Genomic DNA, 22,103 nt, shown 5'->3' with positions numbered 1-22,103 from the left:
CCAAGTTAATGGGAATGAAATTTTGATTTTCATATTATGTTTGTGGACTTTAACAACATTTAAAAAACTGTTATTAACAATATGTGGGATATCTAATAAAATATAAGATTTCTGGAAAAAAATAATTTGCTTAAACATAAGAAAAAGATTATAAAAGTTATATTTCCAGCTCTGGAATGGACTTGATATTTGAAAAAGTATTATTTTAGCTACTTTTATAAAGCAATATTCCACATTGCTTTTCAAAATGATGGAGCAGCTATCATTCTATAAAACAAGAATATACTTCATCTCTTATACTTTGATAGAAAACCCCACAAATTCCATAATGATAAATATTATCTAATATCTCATGCATGCTAATGGTTAATAGTTTGCAGATGATATAATAAGAAAAAAACAAATATTATTTAATTCTAAGATTAGACTATATTGAATATTTTAGGCTTTCATAGAATCATAGACTTTTGGACCTATGAGGGACCTTAGAGATCTTCTCCTTTTATAACTGGATCCCAGAAAAGTTAAATGACTTACCCAAGGACATAGAGGTAGTAAATTGAAGAGCTAAAATGTGTATGTAGGCCTTCTGCACATATTATATAGTATCTTTCTGCATTACTGTACTTTTCTGCTTCTATTTGATCATCAGAATGCTTCACTGCCCCACTCCCAACAAAAACAATAACAAAACCATAAGTTCTTCCATAACATTGCCTAGATAGCAAAGAGACACTTTGACATTGTGTTTGGCACAGGAATTCACATTTAATTTTTGTGTCTTGTAGAATTATTCTTAGATGTAGTCTTGAAAAAGAAACAACCGTTCAGCTGACAAAAGTTAATGCTTCTGTTGGGACGGCTGAAAAAGTATTTTCTGAAGAACCTTGGATTTAAGATCAGAAATGAAATAAATGTATGGAGTATAATACTGTCGTGTGTTGTGGATGTGTGGTATGTAATCTTTTTTTTTGCCAGCATGTTAGGAAGTTGAACAATTTTGTAGCTCTGGCTTTGCAAGATAATACACATGCAATGGCAAAGACATAAGTGAATGGGAATAGACCTCCCAGGACAGCCAGTCCAGTTCCTTACATATTTCAGAGAACCATTCTGTAATATCTCTGACAAGCAAGACAATTTCAAGTACATGCAGATGAAATAAACTAGAATAAAATAATGAAGGGACTTGACAACCCTGCTCTGAGAATCCTACTTTCTCTTTGAACATTTTTAGTGGCAGGAAGCTCACTATAAAAAACAAGCAAACAATACAATACATTCCGTTCTGAAGAATTCGAATTCTTTTTAAAAGTCTATTTTATAGTCTGGTAAAATATTATTCTAACTTTGTTATCCCCAATGTCCTAAAAATATCTTATTAAATGAAACAAATATTCTCTTATCATTGACTATAAGGAATGCAATATGCAAATAACTGATTACCTTTTTACATTCCCAGATTTATTTGCATATTTAAAAAGGAATTCTTGTTAACCCAAATTATCTGTAATTGGTGGAAATTCAGGCAATACAGTATTAATAAAAAAAAAGTTTCAGTCACTGTGGGGTTAAATATTTCAATTCCAAATAATACAGCTCCCTTTTTCTAATGATACTTATAACCCTGTCTAGCCACATGCATTATGTGTAACCCTGTCTAGCCACATGCATTATGTTGGACTTCTCATAACCTAAAGCATAATGGTTCAAGTACATTTATCATTGTAGGTTAATAAGAGGAAATTTTCCTTGTTATAGTTGTTAGTCAGTAATGAAAATACGGTCATTGCATTCAGGGTTGAAATTAGTGGATTATTTTCAATTTAAGTGTTTTTTTTTAATGAATTCATCTTTTTAATGAAAAGTCAATTTGTGCATGGAAACAAAGCTTGTATATGCCTTCATGTGCAGTCATTTCATGTAATTAGCAAGTTCAGCTAAAAACTGTCTTATTCCATCAAGATGGTCAAACCAATTTGAATACTAAATAAATACATTGTAATAAAAGACTGATATTCATTATTCTCTCCTGACTTTGTGAGGGATTCTCAGTGCTCTGATACAAATTTAATTGGAAACACATGGCTTCTTTTGGGAGCACAATGAGAATGATACAGTGCTAACTCTTCTTTGTGACCTTATCTATACGTATGGATTTTGATGATAGAGTGATACACATCTAGAACTAGAAGAACTCTCAAAGGTTATCTAATCCAACCCACTCATTTTAGAGAATTCCTGGAAACTCAGGTTCTGAAATATTAAGTGATTTTAACAAGGTCACACCTGGAATAAGATGAGCTCAGATTCTAAATCAGATCTCATAACTCTGGATTCAGTGTTTTTTCCACTGGGCCATATGGAAAGACATAAATATTAGGAGTTTAAAAAAAAGGGACCAAAAAATTTCCTTCTGTTCTATTTTTCCCTTAGCTAGATATTGATATGTATATTTTGTGATCATATATGATATATATGTATTTTACACACACGCACACACATATGTTTGTATGTATGTGTCCTACAACAATTACAACTATTTACACTTACTATTAAATAACTTTGGTAGAGCTGAGAAATCATTTAGATAATCATTGTTCCTCTATGTTTATAATGTTATGAACAGAGACTCCCTACCCTTACATGATGATTTTAGGCTTCTATTTCTATGCATCTACCTGAACAAAGGAAAGGGCAAATGTATAGACATGGGATATGTCCTAGGTAGAAATCTAAAAAGTGAGTAAAAGATGATATAGTGGATAGGACATCAAACCTAGAGTGAGGAAGACACAAGTTTATATCTTACCTTCTACTCTTAGTAGCTGTATGACCCTAGGCAAATCACTTCATCTCTGCTTCAGTTTCCTCATTTGTGAAGGGATGATAATAGTACCTACTCATCCTCTCACTTTAATAACTGTAAAGATCTTTACAAACCTTAGCATGTTATATAAACACTAGCTATTATAGGCATTTTTTATATTACCAGACAAAATTAAATATAAATACAAACAGATATGAATGCATGTTTGTGTGTGTGTACACACACATGCACACGCACAAACATACTTTAATATTTCCCTACAATTTCTGTCTGTCAGCCTGCTAGGAGAAAAGTATATGTGTTCAACATCCTTTAAAAACAATCCCTGAACTTCTCTGGTAACTTTTAAAATTTCAAGCCAGCTCTGATTATGACTTTATAGGACATAAAACTAACTCTCTTAGGGATGACAGTGTTGGGAAAGGTGGGCAAAGTAAGAATCTAGTTAGTCTGGAAAGCAACCAGTAAAATTGATTTTTCAAAAGCATAAAGGTTGTAGGGTTAATTCTTTTAGCCTTCAAATTCCAAGATTGTCTTTTTAATTTTCTTTATGCTCACTGAAAGAACACAATAATGAACCGAATTTTTTTAAAGTAGAAAATATTATAGAAAGAATCTTTTTTAAAAATAAATTATTTGCTCCAATACTATAGTATGGTTAAAAAAAAAAAAAGAAGAAGAATGTAGTTGGGAGTCTGAAGGGCCTGAACTGTAATCCTGATTCTGCTAATTTCTTTCCTTTTGACATTGGACAAATTCATTTTAACTTTATTTTTTTTTCTTTTTGGAGGGCAGTTGGGGTTAAATGACTTGCCCGAAGTCACATGGCTAGTAAGTGTGTCAAGTGTCTGAGGCCGTATTTGAACTCAGGTCCTCCTGACTCCAGGGTCGGTGCTCTATTCACTGCGCCTCCTAGGCTCCCCTCATTTTAACTTTCTGATTCTTAGTTTTATCATTTACAAAGTGAGGGGGTTATATTAGGAAACCTCCTGAGATGCCTTAGAGTTCCAAATTTATTCTGTGTGCTTTTAAAGTGCTATATTTTTTGGAGCACCATCGTTATTGCTCTAGTATCTTTATCATAGTAATAATTTCATAGCATATATATATATATATATATATGTAGATAGATATAGAATTTTAAGGATTTGATTCCAACTCAGGTAAAGAAACTGTTAGATTATGAGTGAATGCCAGTCAGCATATTAGAGTAATTTTCAAAAATCCACCAATCTCACAAAATATTGTCCTGAAACAATTACAATTATTCTGCTTACATTTGGTATTGTAATAACTTAGGCAGAGTTGAAGAATCATTTATATGATCATTTCCCCTCTGGGAACAGTATTATAAACCTCTAGAGACACTTCCCATTACTTAACATGCATCTTGTTATGTCAATTCTTATGATCTCAGGTCTAAATCATAGCTCAAGGGAGTAGGGCATGCATACAAATGTTCTAAATTCTAGATGAAAGCCTAGCAAACATCCTTTAAGTATAGAACTAGTTAAAGAGCTCCCACTTTGGGGGCAGCTAGGTGGCGCAGTGAGTAAAGTGCTGGCCCCGGAGTCAGGAGGACCTGAGTTTGGATCCAGCCTCAGAAACTTAACACACACACACACACACACACACACACACACACATAAACTAGCCGTGTAACCTTGGGCAAGTCACTTAACTCCAATTGCCTTCCAAAAGACAAAAAATAAAAAGAAAAACAAGAGCTCCCATTTTTTTCTTCTTTTAAAAAAATATTTAGTATTTTATTTTCCCCAGTTACATGTAAAAACAATTTTTAACATTCATTTTAGAAACTTTTGAGTTTTGAGGCGGCTAGATGGCACAGTGAATCAGAAGGACCAGAGTTCAAATCCTGCCTAAGACACTTAACACTTAACTAACCATGTGTCCTTGGGCAAGTCACTCACCCCCAATTGCCTTCCAAAAAGCAAAAAAAAAAAAACAACAACTTTGAGTTTCAAATTCTTTCCCTTCCTCCCTTCCCATTACCCTACCACCCATTGAGAAGGCAAGCAATTTTATATAGGTAATACATGCAAAACAATTCCACAGTAATCATGTTGTGGAAAAAAAAACAGACAAAAAAATCTCAAGGAAAAAAGAAGGTAAAAAGTAAGTATGCTGCAATCTGCATTTAAACACCTTCAGTTCTTTGTCAGTGGATGGATAGCATTTTTCATAGTAAGTCCTTCAGAGTTGTCTTGGATCTTTGTATTACTAAGACTAGCTAAGTCATTCACAGCTGATTATCCTACAGTACTGCTGTTACTTTATATACAGTACATTTCACTTTGAATCAGCTCACATAAGTCTTTCCAGGTTTCTCGGAGAACATCCTGCTCATCATTTCCTATAGTGTAATAGTATTCCATCATAATCACATACCACAATTTATTCAGCCATTCCCCAAATGATGGACATCTCCTCAATTTCTAATTCTTAGTCCTCAAAAAAGAGCTTTAAAATTCATTTTTTGTACATATATGTCCTTTTTCTTTTTTTAATATCTCTTGGGATATAGTCCACTTTTTAATACTATGCTCTCTGAACATGAACATAAATCTGGAGTTCCTGGGTATAAGTCCCATGTGTCAACTTTTGATTAGGCTCCTGAGTCATTCCCAAATATCCAATTTCATGAGTTTCATTAAATCATTTCTGTAGAACTATAATCAAAATGGGGCAAATGAGACTTTGAGGTCAAATTTACAGGACACTATTTAATACAGTCATGAAAGCAAGCCTACAGTCCATATATAGAAGGATGAAAAAGTAACACTGACATTAATATGGGTTCTGTGCTATAGGAAAAAAATATTTAGAGTCGAGAGTCTGGGGATTAAGTCTCTGTCACTACAAATACAAATTTAGGTAAGTCAATCTCTCTGAGTCTTATTTTCCTTATCTATAAACTAAGAGGATTGGGCTACATGACTCTAAAGGTGACTGTATAATAATACTGTAAAGTGGTTTGAATACTGCTTCTCCAGGGTCCAGGGAATTCAGAGACAAATGTTGGATCAGATAATTCATGTTCCCTTAGGCTTTGGCAGCTCCAGAATTTGGGCTATCTTTCTAGCAGCTCCAACAATACTAATGATGTTACTGAATTAGACCCGTGATATTTTACCTGCTTGGTAAAATAGGATTGGCAAAAGAATCTTAGGTAGGACAGAAATTAAGTATCTTGAGCATTAAGCCTCAGAGGAGTGGAGGGAAAGAGAACAAAGCCCGTGAATACAGTGACTAGTTAACTTACTCGATTATTTATATACATAGATACAGGTTTATACACATATATGTGTATATATGTGCACATATATTCATATATTTATGTATACACACATATATGTATATATTCTTTATCTAATAAGTTCTTTGGGACAGCAGATTTCAAGACAAGTGAGGAATTAATATTTGCTTCTTTTGGCAGCCTGGATATAATTGTCCAGATTGGTTCTTCACTCCATCCATCAGTTTATTGAGCATCTAATGATAATGAGCACCATTTGATTTAGCCTCTGGAATCCCATGGAAATCTAAGTTGGACATTCCAAGGTTGCAATTATTAATCTAATGCTATCAAAAGATATATCTGGGGCAATGTCAAGTTTAGAAACTAAAACCTAATTAAATATGCTATTAAAAAATGACACGTGTACAGTGAGTTATATTTTCAAAATTCAGTGTCAATGAATGCAGCATAAAAAGAAACTGGAAGTATCTCAGATGGTTAAAATTTCAAGAATTGTAAATATAGTTCATAATGTTCTCTACACCCAAAGAAATGATTGGAGAGCTATTTTGAATTATTTATTCTCACCATCTGTTCGTTGCTTAGCATATCTTCTGTGTGCAGATATATCTTATGGCCTTTTAGACTTTAGCTTCAACCATTTCAAGACAAGCAGCTGTTTTCTTATCAAAAATCTATACTGAAGTTGTTCATCCTAAATTGGTGCATTTCATTAGTTTCTCAAGGGCCCTGGCTGAATTAATGTATTTAAACAATATACTCCTTGAAAACAGGTTTTTAAGTGGCTTCTCCCTAATCTATAATTTTAACAGCAATACTTAGGGAAAAAAACCCAGTAATATGATCTCAACTAAAACAGATTCAATTAGTATTACTTTGTGGTACAACACAAGTTGGGTAATGGTTAGCATATGGTCATATCATGAAGCTGTTCTCATCAAAAAGATGTTTCCATTTTGGAATTTTCCAAGCGGGGTTTGTACTTTTTTGAAGGAAGAAAAAATCCTACTTTAGGTAATAATATTTTATAAATAAATAAGTTGAATTTATTAAATATCATAGAATGAGAAGGTAGCATGATTTATATAATGAAGATAAGATTGTTCCTATTCTTATAAGCAGCTAAGTGGTATAGTGTATAGAACACTGGGCCTATGGTCAGGAAAACGAGTTCAAATCCAACCTCAAACATTTATTGACTGTAACCTTGGATAAGTTTCCAACCTTTGTCTTCTTCAGTTTACCATATGTAAGATAGGGACAAGAATAATAATACCTAACTTCTAGGGTTGTTGTTAGTATAAAGTAAGTTAATATTTGGAAAGTATTTTGAAACCTGGCAGTACTATATAAATGGTTATTATTTTAATTATTACTATCATCTCCAAAAATATCAGTGATATCTAAACATTCCTAAAACCCTTAATAATTAACTTAATTAATTTAATGATTAATGGTTCCTTTCTTTTTGTAGCTGAAAGCAACCACTTTTTCGTTCAATTTTTCCACTTTTTAAACAAATATTTGTAAGTGTTGACAGTCCTAGTCAAAGGTGAAGAAATAGCATCATTATTTATAAATGATACAATGAATATAATTTATCATATTCAATAAAACATTGAGGAGTCTTAAATAGAATTATAAGTTTTGATAGACTAATTTAACTATTTGAAATTAATGAAAAAATGTTCCCATTAATGCCAAACATAATTAATCTTTGCTTTTAATAAAAAAAAATTTTTATAAAGTAACTTATACAAAGGATTATATTATCTGTTTTAATCAATTTACAAAATGGCTCTAAGTAATTGAATTTTTATACCAAAAATATTTATACATTCACTAGAAGTCTCTTATGTAAATAGTATGTATAATGCACTATACTATATGCTATAGGTGGTTTAAAAAAGTAAAAATAATAATGATATTGGCCCTCCCATATAGGAGTAGTGACTTGTAATAGATTTTAATATAGTTTTAGAATGGCACAAAATATTTTAACATGCTTCTAATTATAGTGTCTATATAATTTAACTGATTGATTAGATCTCTTTTGTTAAATAGTCATATAGAAGTGTTAGTTTTAGACCAAAGGCTCTCATTGCCATCAAATATGAAATAAAGAAAGAAAATCAAAACTTAGTTGAAAGTTATATATTTTATAGTGTTACCTGTCTTGAAAACTGCCATTGCTGTGCACAATATAGTTGATAGAATGACATTTTAAAATATAAATTATCATTTGAGAATCAGATATGTTTCTACATATGGATATCCATCTTTCTTCTATGGAATTGGATTTATACTAGTCAAGCCAAATGTTTACCTTTATAAACTAAAAACAATTCACCAAAAGATAAGAGAAATAGTAATCAAGTGTGATTACTGGTGCTGATTCTGATTACTTTAGTTTCTTATGGCTTAATAACCACAAACCACCTCCTGTTAACCTAATAGTTATACTAAGTGAGAACATGCTCAATCAATCAAGAGATTTAAGGCCAAGGATTCTTAATCTTTTTATTGTGTGTGTCTCAGATTCCTCTGGCATCTGGTGAAGTCACTTCTCAGAATAATACTTTTAAACACATAAAATACATGTGATTAGAAAAGAAACCAATTATACTGAACCACAGTAATACACACACATGCATACATACATATATGCATCTATATCTTTATATGTTCACAATCTAAGGTTAATAATCCCTACCTTAGACTAAATGAGAAAAGTCTTTGAAAGACTGAAGAAAGGACATTATGCCAGACAAAGGTTCTGTTCCTACCAACTATAGAATTGTGTTGTTCTCCATGGATGCTATGTAGTAGTTTTGAGTTTCCTGCAAAGGAGGATTTTTCCAGAATTTGAGGCAAGTATGACATTCCACAACACTCCTGAGGAGGAACTACATAGGAGAAGAGGTTGAGAAGAGGCCTTGGATTCTCTCAGGTCTCTTTTGACTCCCACCCCTACTTTGATCATATGAGAACCTTCTAGATTTGAAGGATCCAGAATATCTTAGACTTCCTATATTCTTATCAGTGTCCTAAATTATATACCCAAGGGAGTTGGAATCAATCTGCATCATTAGAAATGACTGAAGAAAATAGATGCCTATTTATCATGCTTAAAGAAATCTTCCTGAACACCTCATAAATAAGATAAAAGGACATCCCTTACCCACAAAATATGTGTTACCCTTTTGTCACAGGTACTTTATCAGCTTGAGCTGACTTTCTCGTGGTTTCTGAAGGTACTTGTGGGAAAATGTACCATAGAACTTTAGGGGAATGTTATGTGCTAGTTGCTCTTAAAGTACCACCTTGGTAAATATCCCTCTCTAAAAGCTATGTAAGAGTCACTGACTAAATATTCTTCAAGTGACTATCTTGGAGGGAGACACAACAGTGGGGGGAGGGAAGGTTGAGCTGAAGACATTATAAAATCGCCTGTGACCCCTTGGGCTATTCCTAGAGGTCTGAGAGGGAGAAGTGGTTAGCCAAGATCAAGGGACTTTAACTCCTCAGTAGGAATGGGACTTAAGGTAGCATCCTGAAAGCTTACTTGGACTACATTAGAATAAGAGCCAACTGTTCCTTCAAAGATATGTGAATTTCTGTGCAAAAAAAATCACCACATTATTATGACAGTTGATTAGTTTATTTTGGTATGATCATGTGGTTTGCTTTTGAATATTCATTTAATCCATCAATTCTAATGATCACAGTAAACTGAAATGATATTTTTATTGTTCAGATACCTGTGAATCACCAGTTTTATTAAAGTTACATTTATATATTATATTTAGCTGCCTATGTTGCTTTTATACTACCTGTATTCCTTGGAAGATAAAATTTACAAATAAAATTTCATAAATTGAGTCATTTTTATACTTACTCTCATTATTATTTCAAAAAATGCTTTTTAAAGATTTCTGCTTTTCTGCTATGCCTTCCTCTCATAGATTAGGTGTTTAAACATATTCCATATCCATGTTTGAGTCTCCCAATATGTGTGTATAAATACACATACTTTAAGCTTTAAAACACAAAATTACGACTTTTGAGACACATGAGACAAATTGTTTTGCATAGAACACAAACATGTATGCATATGTATCTTCACATCTTTTATCAATGGCTCATTTTCATGCTTGTGTAAAATATTCAAATGTTTGTCATTGTTTAGAAACAAGCTTTTCTTGCTGAGTGTGATATTGGAGTTTTGAGCTACTTTCATAGAATCCTAGAGTTGGAAGAGACCTCAATTTTCATGCAGAACTCGATCAATATTTAATAAAACATTTTATTCTGTTTTTCTACTGTTCTAACCAATACCAAGTGGCATAGTATAATCTGCAACCAAGAACAATACCCTATATGTGGTGATGTTCTCCAGGTGTTAACTTATGGATAATTTTGTGCTGATTGTATTGAGCCTCAGATGGGCAATCTGTTGAGTTAGTACACTAGTACATAGATTGAAGATGAGCACTGTAAGCAGGTAGTAGTTTGAACCTAGAATTGAATGAGGATGAAAGTGAGCTGTATTGTATCTGTAAAATTGTATAGGGCTTTAAAAAGTCCCAAGTGGCTCTCTGGCAAAACAAAAAATACTCTTTTGAAACAAATGGTCCCCTGGTAGGATTATATGGTTACAATTCTTGAAAAACCTCAAATCTCCAATGAAGAATCAAAGTATCAAAATTATAGGTGATGTGGAGTGACACAGGCTCATTTTGCATGTATTTAGGCTGCATCCTTTTTGTAAAAATTATCTGCTTGCAAGAGAATTGCTGTTGGTGATAGATCATTAAGAAGTCTAATTTCACAACAGGAACTGGTCTTATCATGTGATGAAAAGGAAGAGTAATAGATGAACAACCTGAATTTTGCACTGCGTCTCATGAAATGCAAAAAAAAAATAACAACCTAGGGTAAAGAAGGCCTTCAAAATATTGAGTAAATCCTCTTTGGGAGACTCCAGGGGAAAAACACAGACAAAAATTGCCAAGGATAAGAAAGTATTGAAAGTACTGTGCTATGTGGATAATAGGAGTATCTACATTTGAGAGACCAAAGATTTGTGAAGTTTTGAGGCGCTAAAAAATTAAAGGTCACTACCTTGATTTCAAAAGGTAACAAAAATATTGGAAAATAGATAGGCTTTATTATAATTGAACTGAAAGAGATGTCTACTTTCTCCAAAGAATTATATATAGCAGTATAAATATAGCAAGAAATTACTTAGATGAGTTTGCTTAAGTATTTGAATGAACTCTCCTGTTTTTTTTCCATATAAAAGTGATTCAGTTTCTTTGCAAAACAATTTTTATAATGAACTTTAATCAGTATATTCCTTTAGGGGCATCTAGGTGGTGCAGTGAATAGAGCACTGCCCCTGGAGTCAGGAGGACCTGAGTTCAAATTCGGCTCAGACACTTGACACACTTACTAGCTGTGTGACCTGGAGCAAGTCACTTACCCCAATGGCCTTGCCTTCCTCCCTCAAAAAACAAAAACTAAAACAATAAATAAACATATTCCTTTAAGAATTTCCGATTATATTGATCCAAATTCAAGCTACATTTTAATCATTGAAAGTTTTTAGAAAACTTTGAGGGGAAAGAAACAAAACTAACAATGACTTTTGGAAGAAATTTAGGAATCTAAAAATTAAATTTAAAAAAGTCTTTGGAATACCCATTATACTTAATAATTTATCAGTTATTTTGTAATGCTAATAATCATTTATTAGTCTTATTGTGGCTAACAAAAATATAATCCATTTAAAGAAGTGATTTCTCCAACCCTTCACTACTTCCATGACCGATATCCATTTTTTTCACCCCTGTGGAGGTGTTTCTGTTTTAATAAAATGAACAGGTGCAATATTCATTGTTCCCCCAGAAAGCCAGTAGCTAAGTCGGTTCATCTCATCGTCCAGAAATTAAGATGTAGCCAATCAGAGCATTGAAATATAATTGCCTCATTTTCAATCTTAAGTGCATTATATGCCTCCTGCTAGTGTCACACCTGGCAAATCTACTTATTAAAATTATGAGAGGGAGAGTTTGCTAAGGTATTTTGATTATCTTGGCCTTGTAATAAAAGTAAACTGGCAGGCATGATCTAATTCAGGTGATGTCTACTCAGTTCAGCTTATACTGTTATTCCTGCAAAGCTGATAAACAAATTTCACCTACAGAAATATTCTACATTATTCTGAGTCTTCGAATCTATATAATTTAAAGATGCCAATGTGGTTTTTGCTCTGTCCTTTTCTTTACATCCAGATACTGTTTTTCTTTTTTTTTCCAATATTACTTGCCATATTTGTTATTTTTATTTCTCTTTATACAAGCCATCTTCCCCTAATTGGTAAAGTGTTCTGTCTAACAATTTATAAAGCATTAATATGACTTAAGAGTAGGGAGTTAGCTAAGAAATATCCTGTTCCACCAACTATTTTATAGATGAAAACATCCTAGGGGCATTGAACCAGTCAAAGAGCACCTTAAGGGGCAGAAAAACAATTTGTTTGCCAACCAGTATTCCTAATTTATTTCTTAGATATATTGCATTGACATTCTTCCTCCATGCCTCATACTTGATGCTAACAAAATTAATTAGAAAGTACTATAAGCTCTTTTGTGGAAGGAAAGGTGTGAACACAAGTTATTGAAATGATTGACTAATACAAAAGTTAAATCATTTAAAAATAATTTGCTGGACAATATAATTTAAAAAGACTAAGGCAAATTTTTAATGAAATTTATTTATAAATAATGGTAAAAGTGATTATATGGTGACATCAGTAGATGCAGAAAAAGCTTTTGATGAAGTACAATCCTCATTTATATTAAAAAAAACATTTGACAGTATAGGTCTAAATAGATTTTTCCTTAAATTGATAGAAAGCATTTATCTAAAACTATCAGCAAGCATTATTTATAATTGTAAATTATTTTTGGAATTAGAAAAAATAATGGCTAAGTTCATTTGGAAGAACAAAAAAGTCAAGAATATCAAAGGCACTAATGAAAAAAAATGTAAAGGAAGGAGTTTTAGTATTATTAGATATTAAACTATGTCATAAGGCAGTAAATATTAAAGCTATCTACTATTGTCTAAGAAATAGAGATCAGTGGTACAGAGAAGACATACAATTTATAGCAGCAAGTAAATATAGTAACCTTGTATTTGACAAATGCAAATGCAAGATTTTGGGATAAGAATTAACTATTTTCTAAACATTGTTGGGAAAACTGGAACATAGACCAATATCTTACACTATTTACCAAGATAAGGTCAAAATGGATACATGACCTGGATATAAAGAGAGATATTACAAGAAAACTTGAAGAACATGGAACATATTATCAGACTTATGATAAACAATTTGTGAATAAGGGAGTGATAGAGAGAAGAGTGAGGTGTGAAATGTGTAATTTTGATTACATTAAATTAAAAAGGTTTTGTACATGTGCGTAAGATGAGAAGGAAAGCAGTAATTTGGGGAGACAATTCTTATAGGCATTTTCTTGATAAAAGTCTCATATCTCAAATATATAAAGAAGTTTTCCAAATCTATAAGAATATGATTCTTTCCCCAATTGATAATTGGTCAAAGGACATGAATAGGCAGTTTATTAAAGAAGAAATCAAAATGATAGTTTTATGAAAAAAATCTTCTAAATTGTTACTGATTAGAGAAATGCAAATTTAAACAATTCTACACCTATCAGATTGGCTAAAATGATCGAAGGGGAAGTAATAAACATTGTAGTAGATGTGGAAAAATTAGGACACCAATTCGTTGTTGAAGGAATTATGAACTAATCTAACCATTTTGGAAAACAATCTGTAATTGTGCCCAAGGAGTTATTAAACTGCCTATGAATTTGACCCTGATACTGCTACTAAGTCTATTTCCAAAGATGAATAGGAAAAGGGAAAAGAACCTATTTGTTCCAAAATGTTTATAGTGGTGGCAAAGAACTGGAAATTGCAGGGGTGTCCAATTGGGGATTGGTTGAAAAAGTTGTGCTGTATGATTGTGATGTAATACTACTGTTCTAGAAGAAATAATGAGTTCTGTCATCTTACAAAAACATGTAGATATTTGCATGATATAATGAAGAGCAAAATGAGCAGAACCAAGAGAACATTGTGTGCAGTAATAACAGTATTGGAGTTTCCTTGTCAGGTTTTCACTGTCAAAAAGAACAACTTTGAGCAAATAAATCATGTTGACTATTATAAAAACCCCAATTAAATACAAAGGATATGTAAAGGAAGACATCATCGGCATCCAGAGAAAGCACTGGTAAACAGAAGTATGTATGGAATGATTCGACATGCATACACATATTTGTGTCTAATGTAGCCATCTCTTGGATGGGGAGGAAAGGAAAAAAAGGCAAAAAAAAGAAATTTAAATGATAACTTTATTATATATTTAAAAGGAATAGCAAGTTGTACATTATAAATTTGTAGTTTTGTATGCAACCATCTTTTTATTATACAATTATTAAATGCTTGTTTTATTATATAAATTAAAAAAATAAATAAAACATAAAAATTGACATAGTAAAAAAAAAAGGAAAAAAGTTATCACCAATGTTGAATATGTCTCTATAAATACATAATTAACATGCTGTTCTTCATATGAAAATTTTTGCAGAGAGGAATTCAACAAAAATTTATATAATTTTATTTAAACTTATCCTTTAAACTTTCATAGAAAACAGCACTTTGAGAATTTGTATGGCTTAAGACATAAGGTAATCAGGAATGTTCTATTTGTCTTCTTTCTCTGTTTTGTCTACTTTATTTTAAAAATCTATTAAAGTTTTATTGATGGCATTTGTTTTTATATCACAGGTTTTTCCTGATATATCCTCCAGAGTCCTACACTGTGAGTTTCCCCTTGTAACCAAAGAAAAACACTTACGCAAACTCAAATAATACATTGATTCCCTCTGACACTATAATACTCAATATTCTGCCAAATCATCTTCCACTTTTCAAATGGGAAAAAACAAATGTGGTGCTTACCGTCAATTCTTTTCCAGATTAAACATTATAATAGCATAGCCCTTGCCTTCATGACAGTGTGCTTTTGTTTACATTATTATTGTAGTTCTGTATATCACTTCCCTCCTTGTGTCAGTCAGTTAACAAACATTAATTAGGAGCTTTCCATTTGTCAGCATTGTGTTAAGTGTTAGGGATACAAAGAAATACAAATAACAGTCTCTGCTCTCAAAGGAGTACACATCTATATTCTAATGGTTAGGTCCCTATATCAGTTAATATTAAGTATTTCCATGTTTTTCAAAAGTCCTTTGTTCTGTAATTTTTAATGGTCTGGTAGTGTTCTATTTGTTCTCTCACCCTAAACACATTTCCATTTTTTGCTCCTGAGTTTCTTTTTCAATAACATTTAAGCCTGCTTCCTAAAATGAATTGAAAGATCCATAAGTGGTATTTAAACTGTCATAGGAATATTACATAAAAAATAACTATTCAAGTCATTGTACAGAAGAACAAAATCTAAATTCAGGTATATTATTTTACCACCATTTTTACCACGAGGCCCTATTTTTCAAAGTTTTTGTAAGATAAGTTTCTCATGGAGTAAATGACTCATAAAAAAAATTCAACTCTCTGGTCTTCTTATTATTCAAGAATTGAAGGCAAAATTGGTTACAGTCCCTTGTTTTGTCCATTGCACATACTTTTTGACAGTGGATATAGAATAAGAGAATTATGATATATTGGTAATATACAAAGAATGATTTCTAAACCCTTCTGCAGATTTTAGATTTACTACTTTTTCTATCAAGGAATAAGCAATATTTCAAATTAAGAGTTATTGTTTTCACAGGTTCCAATAAAAAGAAATATTCACTGAAATTAGTTTTTTTAGGGGGGAGACGTGGGAGAGGCTGGTGGGAATGGATAAATTAAGTAATATATCATGAATATCTGAAAAATCACTGGAACACAAAAATAAATATATTTTCATTTTACTACTTTGTTTTATTCCAAGCATTTGAAGTATGGCATGTTATTTTTAAATCATGTTGTTTTTTGTTAAATCACCTTAGTAGTGTGTGAACAATAGTGAAGAAACCTTTTTATTGAATGTGTATTTCGTAACTTGAAATATGGGTCTTATTGAAGATCAATCACTAAGATAACGATTTTAGTAGCTTTGCAATTTGTGATTTCAATTTTATATAGCCAGTGGTGTTCAACCTGCTGTCACTTTTATTGCTGAGATTACACTGGAAAATATTGTTTTGAGGAGGAAAGGTGATATTGCCATGATTTTATTATTAGAAGACTCTTTTTAGACAATATCAGCACTATAAAAAGGAATTCAATTTTTGAAACCTGTGATGCCATTTATGCTCTGTGTAACTGGCTCTCAAATTGCTACCTCTAGACTTCAACATGTTGATTTCAGAAATTTGACACCCCAAATATTATGATTTTGCTGCTCCACTACTAGGTTGTTGCTTTTTTGTGAAGTTAGACATTTTAAACTGATCATTGGCAAATTCTTAACCTCCCTCCCTAAGCACATCAAGCACATATTTGATGTGGGAAATGGGAGGACATTTGGCAGATTCTTAAACCTAAATCTTCACATTACTTTTACTTCCTTCAACTTGAAGTTCTTTGGTATGACCATTTAAATATCTACTAAATTAGCCTCAACAATTGAAATATTGTATTTCTCTAAGATTCCAAATGCTAAATTAAACTGATTATCCAAAGTTAAGTCATTTTATCTTGGATAATGAAGCTTTAAAAAATACACTATCACTTTTTTTTGGTAATCACTGAATATAATTGTAACTTCTCATTTCTTTACATCTAATGGCTTCTTTTTTATTTGAATTTTCTTCAATATTCTTTACACACTTAATGTCCATTTGTTCTATCACCCAGGCATCATTGTTTTACTATTTCTTTAATGTTCAGAGTGGGACATTCAATATTAAATTGTGCAAGGAAATATAACATCTTAAATAACGAGAGAGAGGGTTCTATGGTGTCCCAATGTACAGAGATAGAGTATTGTTTAGACACCTTCTACATGTATGGAGTAGATTATGTAAGCACAGATATTTTGACATTATTTTCCTATATGCAGAAGAAACATCTGCCCTTCTCTTTGACCCAAGTTTCTTTCAATGTGGTCTAGAGTTTAAATTCAGATTTATTATTTCATAAATTAGCTCATTATTCCCCCCTTCCAGAATTCTGGGAAAATCTCCAAATATAGCTCACCTCTCACTTCCCGTTAAGGTTCTTAGCTCCTTCCCAGTTTCAAATGATCTGAAAGGAAAGAAAACTCACATAATTTAGAGCACATTTATTATAGGACATAGAAAGATAATAAAATAATATTGAACCTCCCAAGTGTCTAGGAGTGACTGGCCCACTGCCACATTAATGAGGTCTGAACTCACAAATCAGTTCACACCTTTACTTTTGCCAAGGGGACTGCTGTACCCAGGAGAAGCACAAATGGCTGAGGAGACTTCATAGTATCTGGCCCAGATCAGCTCTAATTGGGCAAGCCTCAAAGTTCTTTTTGTTTATTTTGTTTTTCTGTTTCATTTGTTTGTTTGAGTGAGAGGTTCCCTGGTCCTTATAATTAGTTTCAGTAGACAGGGAAGGAAATGTCTCACCAGCATTCACTTCAGTTTCCAAGTTCTAATACTTCTCAAATGGATTTTCTTCTGTTGGTAATGATGCCAACCTTTCTATGTGTTAGTCAAATTCCAGTTCTTACCCAAAGATGTTCATGCAAATGGTAGAAAGAAAGCATAGGACAGGGGTGGGGAACCTGAAATCTGGAGGCCACGTGTAGCCTTCTAGGTCCTTATGTGTGACCTTTTAACAGCCTGTTTAATAGAATAAATCCTTTTACTAAGGGGATTTGTTGTGAGAAGTTTGAATTCAGGCAAAGGGCCTAAAGGACCACATGTGGCCACAGGACCACATGTGGCTGTAAGGCCATAGTTCCCCACACCTGGCACAGGATGTCTCTTTATCAGCAGCCCAAACTCCACCTCTCATGATATATTGTTCGTATGGGTTCTCTCTAGGACAATTGGCTGGTGTACTGCTTGGGTATGCAACTCTCTGATGTAGTCCCTGAAAGCAGTCTCAGTAGAAACCAGACACTTGTACAGAAAGGACACCATTTTTCATAGGCTACCAAAAAAATGGAAAATAACATACAGAAGCCCTGAGTTGTGTACCTTTTTTAGAGATTTTAGATCAAAAACTAGAAACATTGCTGGATCATAGAACTGGAAAGAAAGTTAAAGTCTATCAAGTCCACTCTTCTCATATAACCTTTAAAGGTAAATTAACTTTGTTCAAGTCATATGGATAGCAAATAGCAGAAGTACTATGATTAAGACCCTGTGATTCCAAATTCAGCAGTCTTTCATTGAAGGGTGACTGCCTCAGAATAAGGATTAACTACAATGAAATTGACTTGTCCTCATTACATATTGTATGTTTAGTCATTACATATGTATATTATATTGTTTGTTTATTGATTACATATTATGTGTGTGTGTATATATATATATATATACACACACACACACATTAAATAATGATATAATAACACCTGCCTCCCAGGTAGGTGGGTTGTTGTAAAGAAAATATGAGATTATATTTGTAAAGTGTTTTGAGACCTTAAAGCACTATACAGATGCATGCTAATGAATGCATTAGAATGTAAGTTCCTTTTTATTATGAAAAATGCTATCCACCTCCCTAGAAAAAACTGATAGAATCGGAGTTAAAATCAAAGCACGCTTTCTTATACTTTTAAAAAAACATTGACTGTTTTCTTCTACAACATGACTAATATCGAAATATGTTTTGCATGATTACACATGTATAATCTATATCAAATTGCTTACTGTCTCAGGGAGAAGGGGGGGAAGAAAGAGAAAATTTGATATTGAAAATTTTTAAAAAGTTAATGATAAAAATTGCTCATACATGCAAGTGGGAAAAATTAAAATGTATATAAAAAAGAATGTGAGCTACTTGAGGTCAGGAGCAGTTTTTTACTTTTCCTTACCTTATCCAGCACTTTAGCATAGTACTTAGCACTTAGGCAGTTAATAAATCTGTCTTGATTTATATAATATTTAACTGTTGACTGGAATTAGTTAAAACCAAGCTTAAGTAGAAAGACAATACTAAGGAAGGTAAAAGTGATATTTTCAGGGCTATGGATAAAAGTGACAAAATCAAGAAGATACAATTTGACTTAAAATTACTTTTAAATTTTATCAATCTATTACCAATGTTTTGTGGGTGAAATGTAAATAATATTTTTCCCCTTAAAAAATGTGACAAGTAATATAGGTAGTAACTACTTGAAGTTAAGGAAATAACAATAACCGTTCTGATTTTCAGTTCCACTTGGATGGCGTTCTTGACATAGTGACTTCTGATAATTTAGCTGAGATTTGGCAGCCCCAGGAGAGCACCAACTGCTTCAAAGTATCCCTCATGTTCTAAATTCAGCAGTCCTTGGCTTCTTCCCTTGCTTACTGGTATTACAGAGAGCAGCAGGATATCATGAGATCAGTCAATTACCTAACCAGCTGAAGGTGGTCAAAGGATATGAAGAGACTTTTCTGAAGAATTGCAAGCTTTTAATAAGTATAAGAAAGACTTCAAATAACTAATATAAAAATTCTAATTAAAACAATTCTAACGTTTCACCTCACATCCAACAAATTTGCAAAGATGGCAAGAGATGAAAATATTCAGTGTTGAAAAAGCTGCCACAAAAGTTACACTAATTCAGTTTTGTGGAGATATGAATTTAATCTACCAAAATGGGAAAAAAGTATAATTATAGTAGAAAGGTGACTCATTCATTACTTTGGACCCAGAGTTACCATTTTTAGGCATATACCTCAAAGATATAAAATTAAAAAAAACACACACAAATAGATTATTTGTATTTTTTTTAAATACCAATATATGCACATCAGAACTTTTGTGGAAGCAAAACCTCAGTCAAGGAATAGGTGAATAGGTTGTGATACAGAAATTCATGGAATCACATTATTCCATAGATAATAATGAATGGAAGCAATTCAGAGAATTATGGGAATTCATGAATTAACTAATGCAAAGTAATATAAGCAGAAACAAAGAAACACACATATATATATATGTACTTATATGCAAAAATAACAATAATATAAAGAACAATGAAACAATACAGAATATTGGGTAGTTTTGATCACTGATGTTCCACGAAAGGGATGAGAAAATGTATTTTGGGGGGTGGGTGGGTAGAGAAGAGAAGTATGGAGTATTGCCCATCAAATGCAGATATTTGTGTGGTGGGTTTTACTTAACTGTTTTTCAGGATAAGCTTACTAGATATTAGTGCTTCAGGGGGAAGTTGGGACTGTATCTTTAAATTGCTATGATATAAAAACAAAAGGCATAAAAATACATACTTTTAAAAAAATGCGTCAAAACACTTTGAATCCTGTAAAGTGTTATGTAAATGTAAGGCACAACTATTATTAATGTCAAGTGTTTTCATCTCGGTTAAGCAATCACTTACCAAGTACCCATTTATTAGTTGATTGGTAACCAATTGTTTAAAAATAACTGGTTCATTAAGTGAAAGAATTCTATGAATAAAAGACATCTTTCTTTTATATAGGTTGAGCAACTTATTTTATAGATGAAGAAACTGAGTCATAGAAATTAGGGGATATTTTCAAAATGTTAAACTCATTTTAGTGGCAGAGCAATGCCTTAAACTCTGATTTTCTGCTTATCATTTGAATGCTTTGTCCATCACCTACCATATTTACTGAATTCAGCTGTTAAAATTCCACCCCCCAACCATGACTTTGTAAATATAGTGTGCTTTCAAGGTTGTTGCATAACTGACTGATGATACAATAGCTATGTTATGTTAGAAGATCTGCTAAGGGTCTTTCTAATAATTCTATTGTTGTGAGGTATTTTAAAAACAATTCTGAATATATGTGTTGATAAGACACAATCTTGTTCCCTTAAAATAGAGTGAACCTCTGTTAAGAACATTTAGATCCATGCATAATTGTAGCTTTCTGGAGCAGGGGAAGTAAGGGGAAATAGGAACAAAGTAAAAAGTGCACAGCAAAGAACAAAAGAAAACTTACCAAGAAGCAAAGAAAAGATGGATAGCTAGCAAAACAATGTGAAGTATATATTACCTAGGCTTTCTTGAAATGGACATTTATTGCTATAAATTGAATCTTCTCTTACACTGTGCTGTACACAGAACTTGTTTTTTTCATTTTTTCATTTTGTATTTAAGTTTATAACATGCTTCCTTTCTTCCTGTGTATTTAACTTTAGAAAAAATAAAATTAAGAAAAGAATATTTAGGAATCCCATAGTCATTTATTTCTATTGAAAATATCATGCCACAATATACATTAAACCTTAAAAAGAAATCTCAAGTATTTTCTAAACTTGTCATTCTTATAGTCTTATTTATTTTTTTTTAATTGTAGCATCCCTTTGTATTCCTACAGATTGTTTATTATTCAGCCTGCCATTTGCCCAGTGGTCAATTAGAAGATAATATTTGACAAAAATAAGAAGATTAAAAGTCTTCCTAAAATTTGTTTTTCAGTATATCACTATATAAATCATTTATATTTTAAATTATTTTATGTCTTAGAAATTGGGTGTGATTGCTTGAAAAGAATAATCAGATTTCTTACTGGATAAATATTTATCTTTTTATTAAAAATAATTGAAGATAAAATATTGTTGAAATGACATTTCTTGCACTAATTTGAAAAAAAAAGATTCCAAAAGTATTTTCTGACTACAAAGACATTTTAAAAGGATTATTAATGTCACTGTGGGATATGGAAGGTAGATTTATAGTCTTTGCATGTAGAAGAGAGT

General features: G+C 32.1%; 1 protein-coding gene across 3 annotated transcripts in view; it reads left to right on the top strand.

Moving 5' to 3' along the window:
* The window catches only part of BRINP3 (BMP/retinoic acid inducible neural specific 3), a 515,429-nt gene that overhangs the window by 394,704 nt on the left and 98,622 nt on the right, over positions 1 to 22,103 (top strand). The gene's annotated exons all lie outside the window — the stretch shown is intronic.

Source organism: Petaurus breviceps, unplaced genomic scaffold (genome assembly GCF_028583685.1).
Source record: "Petaurus breviceps papuanus isolate PSGF00001 unplaced genomic scaffold, PetGlider_PUasm1.0 90895, whole genome shotgun sequence".
NCBI lineage: Eukaryota > Metazoa > Chordata > Mammalia > Diprotodontia > Petauridae > Petaurus > Petaurus breviceps.
Note: the sequence above shows the minus strand (reverse complement) of the source record. Positions and strands in the feature narration are given on the sequence as shown.